The sequence below is a fragment of the Phyllostomus hastatus genome, unplaced genomic scaffold (genome assembly GCF_019186645.2).
Source record: "Phyllostomus hastatus isolate PE091 unplaced genomic scaffold, TTU_PhHast_1.1 phas_scaffold_78, whole genome shotgun sequence".
Taxonomy (NCBI): domain Eukaryota; kingdom Metazoa; phylum Chordata; class Mammalia; order Chiroptera; family Phyllostomidae; genus Phyllostomus; species Phyllostomus hastatus.
This window is the reverse complement of record NW_025334041.1, coordinates 36,351,514-36,361,804: the sequence shown is the minus strand read 5'-3', so window position 1 is coordinate 36,361,804 and position 10,291 is coordinate 36,351,514. Positions and strand designations below refer to the sequence as shown.

At 35.4% G+C, this 10,291-nt stretch overlaps 1 pseudogene; it reads left to right on the top strand.

Annotated features, from left to right (window-relative positions):
* The first annotated feature begins 2,364 nt into the window (after positions 1 to 2,364).
* On the top strand, positions 2,365 to 4,707 carry LOC123811210 (annotated as a pseudogene).
* Positions 4,708 to 10,291: the final 5,584 nt, after the last annotated feature.

The window sequence follows — 10,291 nt, the reverse complement described above, 5'->3', positions numbered from 1 at the left end:
AATGTCTAAGGCACAGACGGCAAACACTAGGACCATGGGCTGAATCCAGCCCTCCACCTTGTTTTATCCAGCCCAGCACCTTGTTTCTACCCTGCTGCAGCGCCGGACTCTCACTTAACTGTGAAAGAGTAGTTACATTTTTACAGTCCTAAAATTTCATTTGGCCCTTTCAAGGCAACCTCAAGGCTGATGTGGCCCCTGGTGAAAATGAGTTGACAACCCTGGTCTAAGGTGATGGTACAGTTTGGTAAGATAAAACATGTAGATTCAAATAAGACTTGAAGCAATTCCCTGAAGCAATGGTATAAATGGCTTAGAATGATCATGAAACAGCTGTACCTAAGATCATTAATGGTGAGAAACCTGTTGAAGCACCAACAGGAATTACTCCATTGATACAGGGCAAGCATAAACTTAGACTGATTTTTATTACAAATATATATTTTAAAGATCATGGAGTGTTTTTAATGCATGTCTATAAAGTTTCTGCCTTTGTGTTTTAACATTAAATAAAAATAGCTATATAAATTTTTAACAAATTGAGAGGGTACGCATGGGATAATCTGATTGGAAATATAGATTAAGTTATGTAATGTAGAAAAAAGTCACTTTGAGAGGCATAGAGAGACCTAAAATTAATAGGAAGCTGTCATTTGGAAGAGATAAAGGATGCAGTAAGAGGCCTGAGTGTTAGGTCGTTAACAGGGGCCAGGTACTGTGTCTGCAGAGAAGTCAGATGTGAAAGAAATGCATTTGTTTTTCATACAACCCTCAAATTAAAAAAACAAAAGAGCGCAGAGTCCAAAAGGCAGCCATTAAATTGAAATTGACCTCTCACATTGCAACTAACTCTGCATTGTCTTCCCAAGATTAATGACTCTTCCCAGGGAGAGAGGCTAGTTAGGACAGAATATACTGAAATCATTGAGGAATGGGTTTAGGTTTCCACATTTAAACAGCTTTGAAATTATGTGAAGTATATGATTTTTTTTGCAACAACATGGATAGATTTTAAGAATATCATGCTAAATGAAAATAATTGAGGAAAAGTTAAAAAACATGATTTCTCTCATATTTGTGATATAAAACTTAAAGCAACAAATGAACAAACAAGAAAAAACAAGAACCTCATAGACACAGGCAATAGTACTGTGGTTACCAGAGGAAAGTGGGGTGAGAGGGAGTAAAGGGTAAAGGAGGTCAAATACATGGTGAGGGAAAAAGATATAATTTTGGGTGGTGGGCACAGTGCAATATACAGATGATGCATCACAAAATTGTGCATGTGAAACCTACATAATTTTGTTAACCAATATTGTGACAGGACATAGCAGAGCAGTAGCCATTCTTAGATAGGAGCTGACCAGCAGCCGTCCTCAGACAGCAGCCATTCCCAGATAAGCAGTTATCTCAAGGTCCTACACTAACCTTCGCTTTCTGCTTCCGTATGCGCGCTTTCAGCAGCTGCTTTCCTCCTCCTCCTCCTTTTGCCTTTGTAACAAGAATATAAGGAAGCCCCAGCCTAAGCTGGGTGCCCAGAATTTGGGATCTCTCCTCTGGGTCCACATGCGTGAATAAAACTCCCCTTCGCAAACCCTGAAGCCATTTGAGTCGTCTTTCCTGTGACAATATTACCTAATAAATTTTATTAAAGAAAATATACATGCACAAATGTTAAAAAAGAAAGAATGTGCTTGGTGCATATTCTTTTCTCCCTGAGGTTATAAAAATTCCTCTAAATTTAGAAAGAAGAAATTTATTTCTTATAGCAAAAAGTGTCACTTAACAGCTGTGTGATGTTGGCCAGAATAAACCTCTGTTGTTTCAATCTTCTTTATTGGATAATAATAAAATCTATAGAAAATAATATTCTGAGCATAAAATTATGGAAAAACAACTGAAAGGCTTTGTTATAAAGTAAAATTGATTGTTGTAGAATGTATTTCTTACTTCTTTTATACCTTACCTAGAAAGAAAGATAATGAACTTCAGTAGGAGGAAGGAAGAAAAACAGAACTTTCTTAAAGAGAAATGTTATAAATCAATAGCTTCTTAGGCATCCCCATGTACATTAAGCTTATTTGATGAGAGAGGTTTTCTGCAGAGTGTTAAGAAAATGCTTTATGGACATATATTTGGGGTTCAAAGCACCTTTTACTTTGTGGTCACTTGGATTGTGTAATGCTGAGAGAAGTAAAGCTAGACTCTGAAATTGAAACAAGGACTATTTGTGAAGTACTTGGTCTTTATCGAACATTTATAGACAGCTTAAGGGGTCATTCACCTTTTTGAAGTTGTCAAGTCCATTTTGCCTGGAGAAGATTCAAGACTCTTCCTGAAAGCAGCCAGAGGTGAATTCTAAAAATGGCTTTGTATACACTTGACCCAGAAAACTCCACAAATTCATGCAAATCAAGAGGTTCAAATCTTCCTGTTCATGTTAATAACACTTGTGAAACTGTCCAGACCATCAAGGGTATGCCTATCTGAAAAGCCACCATGTGTCTGAAAGATGTCACCTACAGAAGCAATGTGTGCCATTCTGTTGTTACAATGGTGGAGTCGGTAGGTATGCCCAGGCCAGACACTGGGGCTGCACACAGGGTCAGTGGCCCCAAAAGAATGCTGAATATGTTAGAGTTCTGGCAAATATGGAGGTGTAGGTAGATACACCTCACCTCCTCACCACAATCAAAAGAAGGAAACAACCATTTTAATAAAATAGCCAGAACCACCAGAAAATCAAACTTCACAGAACTACACAACCAAAGAGTTAAGGAAGGAACATTCACCCAGATTTGTAGAAGGGAAAGAGACAGGCAGCAGGTGTGTAGAGGATGTGGCAAGGCTACAGCTGGTGGACTGGGTGAGTGAAGGAGCTGGAGGACTTGGCAGTCCCATACTCACATGTGGATAAGCCAAGAGAACAACTAGGGAGCCAGTCAGATTGCACAATCCAGGGTTCAAGTGCATGAAAAGTAAAGCCTCAGAAACTCTGTAAAAATCTGTGGGGGTTGTTGTGGTGGCAGTACAAACTACCCTCTTTTGAAAGTGGAGCAAGAGCCCAGCAAGTAGCATTATTCCCTCTGTCACCCCTTCTCCACATACACCTCCACAGTGCATCAAAGTGGCCAATACCTATGGCTCCACCCCTCAGCAGGTGTGCTGAGACAAAGAAATATGACCCAAATGAAAGAACAAACCAAAACTCCAGAAAAAGTACTAAGCAACAAGGAAATAAGCAACCTATCAGATGTAGAGTTCAAAACATTGGTGACCAGGATGCTCACAGAAATGATTGAGTATGGATGCAAAATAAAGGAAGAAGTGAAAGCTATACAAAGCAAAGTAAAGTATACAAGGAACCAATAGAGAAGGGAAGGAAACTGGGACTCAAATAAACAATTTGGAACAAAAGGAAGAAATAAACATTCAACCAGAACAGAATGAAGAAAAAAATAAAAAAAAATGAGGAGAGGCTTAGGAACTTCTAGGACAATTTTAAACATTCCAACATCCAAATTATAGGGATGCCAGAAGAAGAGGAAGAGCAAGAAATTGAAAACTTATTAAAAAAAATAATGAAAGAAAACTTCCCCAGTCTGGTGAAGGAAATAGACTTACAAATACAGGAAGCTCAGAGTCTTAAAAAAGTTAGACCCAAAGAAGAGCACACAAAGATATATCACAATTACATTAGCCAAGATTAAAGATAAGTAGAGAATCTTCAAGCAGCAAGAGAAAAGGAGACAGTTACCTACAAAGGAGTTCCCATAAGACTATCAGCCAATTTCTCAAAAGAAACCTTGCAGGCAAAGAGGGGCTGCAAAGAAGTATTTCAAGTCATGAAAGGCAACAACCTGTATCCAAGGTCACTCTATCTAGCAAAGCTATCATTTAGAATGAAGGGCAGATAAAGTACTTCCAAGAAAAGGTAAGTCAAAGGAGTTCATCATCACCAAACCCTCACTATATGAAATGTTAAAGGGACTTATCTAAGAAAAAGATAAAAACTATGAACAGTAAAATGAAAACAAACTCACAACTATCAACAACTGAACCTAAAACAGAAAAAACACAAACTAAGCAAATAACTAGAACAGGAACAGAATCATAGAAATGGAGATCACATGGAAGGTTATCAGCAGGGAGAGTGGAGGGGGAGGATATAAGAAAAGGTACAGGGAATAAGGATAATTACTAGGTACAAAAATAGACAGAGGGATCTTACAAATACTGCAGGAAATGGAGAAGCCAAAGAACTTATGTGTATGAGCCATGGACATGAACTAAGTGGGGGAAATGCTCAAGGGAAGGGGGTACAGGGCAGAGAGAGAGGAAAGGGAGAAAAATGGGACAAGTTTAATAGCATAATCAATAAAATATACTTTAAAAGAGTGCTGAATTATTGCTGCACATGCTTAAAAATTCAGAGAGTAATGCTGAACTTAAGGATTTAGATGTAGATTCTCTTGTCATTGAACACATCAGGTAAACAGAGCTCCCAAGATGCAGCACAGAACTTTCAGAGCTTATGGGCAGCTGAACCCATGGATGAGGTCTCCTTGCCACATTGAAATGACCCTCAATGAAAAAGAGCAGATTGTTTCTAAACCAGAAGAGGAAGTTGCACAGCAGAAAAAGATATTCCAGAAGAAACTAAAGAAACAAAAGCTTATGATCGGGAGGAAATTCAGCATAAAATAAAGACTAATAAAAGTAAGAAGGAGGAGGAAGAGGAAGAGGAGAAGGAGCCGAGGAGGAAAAACAAGAAGAAAAGATTCAAGAATAGGGCAGTAGCTATTTCCATTCAATAAATGTTCATTATTGGGACACTTTTCCATAAGTCTTAAATATGTAAGTTTTGTGCATCATCCCAGCAGCAAGAGGGAAGAAAATCCAAATTGTGTGTGAGTGAGTGTATGTGAGTGTATGCATGAGTATATGAGAAAAAGTCTACATAAATGTGAGCATGTGTGCGTATGTAGGAGTTGTACATGTGTGTATGTTGTAAATATATGTGAATACATGTGAGTGATGTCTGTGAGCATGAGCATAATTTAAGTAAGACAAAAGTCAAGCAACTGTGATAATGTTGAATGAATGATAATATTGTTCAATAATATATGCTTTCTTGCAGAAATATATTATAACTCTTTATTTTGTACAATGGTTAATGAATATAAGCTTCAGATTTAAGGCCAAATAAACATTGAGTTTATATACCTATTATGAAATAAATAGTGCCTAAATTCAAAGTTTAGAGAATTGATAACTGAACTTATAAAAGTACTCTCACCCATTTGTAAAGCATTTCTAGTAGTTCCTGATGCACATACACAGTTGTCTATTGTATTAAAAGGAAACTACTTGCTCAGTCACTATTGAAAATATAATTGATAACTACGAGCTATTCATATCCATAATGCATTGCTATAGAAATCTAGATTTCATTAATTCAATAATATAAATGTTTTTTCTGTATATTTTAGTAAGTTAAAATCTATACTTTGGTATGTGCAGAATATTATGACTGTATATTATGTCTGTAAATCTAATGCAGAATAAAAAGCACAAATATTCACATTTGATTCAACAGTATTATTCTTCCAATATTTTAAAAATTATCTTCAAATTTAACCTTCAAATTTGGTGATAAAAAGTAATCTTAGAGTTGAACTAATCTAGCCACATCACATTACAAGGGAAAAAAAAAGCACTTGGTCCTATTTTTCTAGAAAGAGTATTTTTAAGAGCAAAAAGTGCTATTGGCTCAGTTTTATGTGAGTCTTGAAAGTCACATATGTGATATTGTGTGATGCGAATTTTGATGTGTGGTGAGATGTAAGGCTCTGCACGTAGATAGGGGACATGCATTCATATGAGTTGATGGAGAAGGAAGACTATAATGTTCATTGAATTGTGAATAGGTATAGAAGTGGTCGCTGTATATTCAGGAAGTTATGAAATATATTGTTAAAGCCTGATTGTGCAGAACTATCATTGCTTCACCAATATATTGGTAATTCACAAATCAACACTTTCCAGAATAACTTTATTGAGTTCTGGGCCTATATATATATAATAGTTTATTGGCATTTGGACATTTTAAATTTATCACACCAAAACCTCCTCAACTTCTCTTCAAATCTATTCCTAACCTGAATCTTGGTGGTAATACCATGATATATCTAGTCAACCAAGCAAGAAACCTGAAGTTAACTTAAGATTTATTTTTCTTTTCCACTCCCATTTCCAACCCTATCAAACTGTGTATTTTATGTTCTAAATATTTATTGTAAACTACTCTTCTTACTTTAGTTTATATTTAAAGTTATATTTTTAATTTGGCTTAATCTGATAATCTTTCAACATTTTTCCTAATTTTAAATGTATCCTTAGTAAAGTGGTTAGATTAATTATTTTAAAACATGAACATTCTAATAATTATATTCTTATATAAGGTACTTAAATTGCTTTCCATTTTTTATTTAAAAAATTAAACTTCCCACAATAAATGTCAAGACCTGTCAGGATTTGTTTCACTCTTAGGTAATCAGTTTCATTTTCTGACATTACTCCTGCCATTGTTTCAACAAATTCAATTTATTTGTAGTTAACTGAATGCTCTATACTCTAAAAGCTCTATTCTTTGGGCTTGTTTTTTTCTGCTCGGCACATTCCTCTTCACCTTATGACTCTTTCAAGATTCTGAGTAAATGTCACCTCTTTAAGGAAATATCACCTCATATGTTCTTTTCTCTTTTGCCTGTTCTAAATGTCCCTCTGCAGTGCTTTCTCATTCTCCTTTGTACACATAATATTTAGTGAAACTATTGTGTTTTAGTATGATTACCCTTCAGATTAACTAGGTAACTCTGTCAAAATGAATAAAATAACAATCTTATTAGGGAACTTGAACTATTAGGTAGTTGTAATATTATGATATTGACTGAATATTGGCAACATCAAATCGTACTGCATTCAGCATAAGAAGTACAAAGTTCCTTTGAAAATGAGCCAATTAATGAAAAAACTAGCTAAAATCCAAGAAATACATTAATAAATGTCAGAATCCTGAAGAAAAAAAAAGTATGCATGCTGCTGAGGAGTATTTAACCAGGGAACCAAAGTCAATGAAGAGGACAACTAAAGGTTTTACAATCTATGTAGAGTGCACAAGCATTCGCCTTTTTGGATTGTCCCTTTGACTGTCTTCGCTTAGTTTTTGTGCCAGAACAGTGATGTTACCATATGGCTATTGGTTCCTATTCACTGTTCTTTTAACTTGACCTGCACACAATCACAATATCAAGTATTTCTACATTTGCTATACCCACCATATTTCAAATCCAGACCTTTATATTTCTTCCCCTAGTTAGGTTACTTGATGCAGATTATCAGTTGCTCATTTTATTTGAGTTCTATTTGGCATACTGATACTGTTCAGTCTAAACCATTTTTGTACTGTGAGAAATTTAATGTTAGAACTAATAATACATCCCTGCTAATATCTACTGATAAAAATAATAAAGCATATGTTGAGGTATACAACTCCAGAACCTATAGAAATCATGCATGGAAAGCTAAAATTTTATTTAGAGCTTGAAAATGTACTTTTCTAAATTTGATACCACAATTCTTCAATGCAGATTTTTATAACTGGTAAATATGAGAAGAGCTAAAATTTTTAAAAAAATATAGTGTGCCAAATAAGATTTTCGCTGGGCAAGAATATCTAAATTCCAGTTTACTTTAATATAGGCTTAATATCAATTAATAATCTGCTATACTTTTCATGAATAAGTGACAGTCCATTTGAATTGTAGCTATGATTTTATAGACTTCCAAATCACTTTAAGATATCTAAATATGTCACTATTTTGTCTTGTACAATAGAGAATAGGCTGGTATTTCTTAAAGTATTTATATTGGTCAATTAAATATTAATTGTGTGTTTTTAAAAGTGAATAAATCTTAGATAATTAATCTTTTCTCCCCTTTTTTCTTAAAATTGAAAATACCATAGATATCACTGAACTGATTAACATTCTATGAAGTATTCTGAAATTTTATTTTTTAAAATATAAATGAAAATTCATATATTTCTAAAAATCTTTATTTGTGTGGAATCTTGTAGATGTTCCCAAGAACCAGCAAACAACTTGTGCTAGACTGTCTTTTGTGAAGTAGGCATCTCAAAATTCTAAGACTGGAACTAATGTTCTATCATTTCCTTCCTTGTATAATTCATCATTAGAATATGCCAGTGGGGGAGAGTGAAGCAGAAGCCACTCTAAAATCATAGTGACCAGATGCTGTGCTTCACAGACCTCTTGACAAGCTCCCACTTCACAGATATGGCACTTCTCCACCCTCTGTACTTTGGGTTGGTGTCCTTGGTGTCCCTTTTCGCCATCTCCTCCTTCCTTCTTTCCCAACCCCCACTCCCATTGTTCCTCCTTCACTCTCCTCATATGTTTATGTATAAGCCGTGAGTCTTTAATTAAACTGCTTTATTTCTCAATACTTCTAGTTGTTCTCTCTGAACCCAAACTGATGCATCCAACTGGGATAGTTTTTATCCAAGAAAGAATGGACACTTTGGTAGGACACACACTGTGCTTTGAGGAATACATGGTCAACCGCTTGTCTCCTGGGACAATCAGCTCAGTCCTTAGGATCAAACAGAAATGGAGTGACTGCCAAGGGCTCCCTTTATTCACATAACAACTAGAATATTAGGAAGGAAAGACCTTCCAGAAATTCCCTATTCCTACACTTTAGCATAAATATAGTAAATGAAATGAATGATTCACTCAAGGCAATTAAGGAGCTTGTCCAGTTCATTCAGTAGATTTATGATAATACTGGGACTAAAAGAGGTGATAATTCCTGTGCTTGAAAAATTTATACTCTATTAACTGGGATTTAGTCAGAATGGTACTTTTTCTTCATGGCTTAATAACTCAAAGATAGTACACACACATATATTAATGTATAAATATGCCTTTAAGTAATATTTACATAAATTAATGTGATATATATATATAATTTGGTTAATTTAAATACTTGGCTTTGCCAGAAATCTAGCTACTATTGGAAATCCAGCAGCTTAAGTCCTTCATGTTCTATGAGGCAAGAGCTTTTTCTTCTGTTGCATGCAGACTTCTGTGTTATAAGTTTACATTAGCAGACTCAGAAAGACTGTCAAAATATAGCTATTTTAATTTGATACCTTAATACCTTATTTGTTGTCATTCTCAAAGTTCACCCCCAGATTCAATGATTCAGTAGGAGGACTCGTGGGACTCAACATACAGTCGCATTCACAGCTATGATCTACTAAGGTGAAAAAATACCAAGAAAAATCACTGAAAGGAAAAGCATCATGGGATAGAAGTTTGAGGAAAATAGGAGCTAGCTCCCAAAGATCCTCTCCCAGTGAAGTCCATGGACCAACCATTTGTGAGCACACATTTAAAGCTTGCTAGAGACTCAGTGCCCATACATTTTATTGGGAGGTTGAGCACATTGGCACACCCTGCCTGTCAAGTACCCTAATTCCAGAGTCCCAAAAGGAAAGCAGGTGTTTAGCATAAACCATATTGTTTGTTCAAAAGTTTAGGCCAAGCAAGCCACTGCTATCAATTAATATTAAGGAACTTCCCAAAATCCTTAGTTCCCAGATGTCAGCCAAGAGCCAACCTTGTGAGTAGGTTTCCCAAAGGATAGCAGTAAGACCTTCTGTGTTAACTCTTCTCTGCACACCCCAATATTCAAATTTTGGTTGAAAATGTAACTGAAAAACCACCTAATCTGTTGCCTTTGATGTCAGGACCTAAAGTTCAGGTAATCCCTTTTAGTTTAAAAATATTTGGGAGAACACAGTGATGCTTCCCTCCTTCCGGAATTTCATGAGATCACTACTCTGTAAAAGAGCTAAAGAGCAAATGGTTGAGCAGATTTTTCTCAGCTTGACAGATACTGGTTTCATTGTTGATTTTTCAATTTTATGCATTCATTGAGACAATCACTTGTCTTACAGCAATGATTTTCAACCACTATGCCACAAGAATTTTTAAAACATGTAATGCCTCACTGTTTAATCAGGGTCACTAATCTTTTTTTCCCTTAGATTGTCAAACAAAAAATGACAACAGCCAACACAACAATAGCCATCTGGCGTGAATGAATCAAAATTATATTTTTTCTTTTCCATCAGATTGTCAAAAATACATTATAATTTTTTTTAGTGTGCTGCAGAATTTTAGTAATTTGTATATGTGTG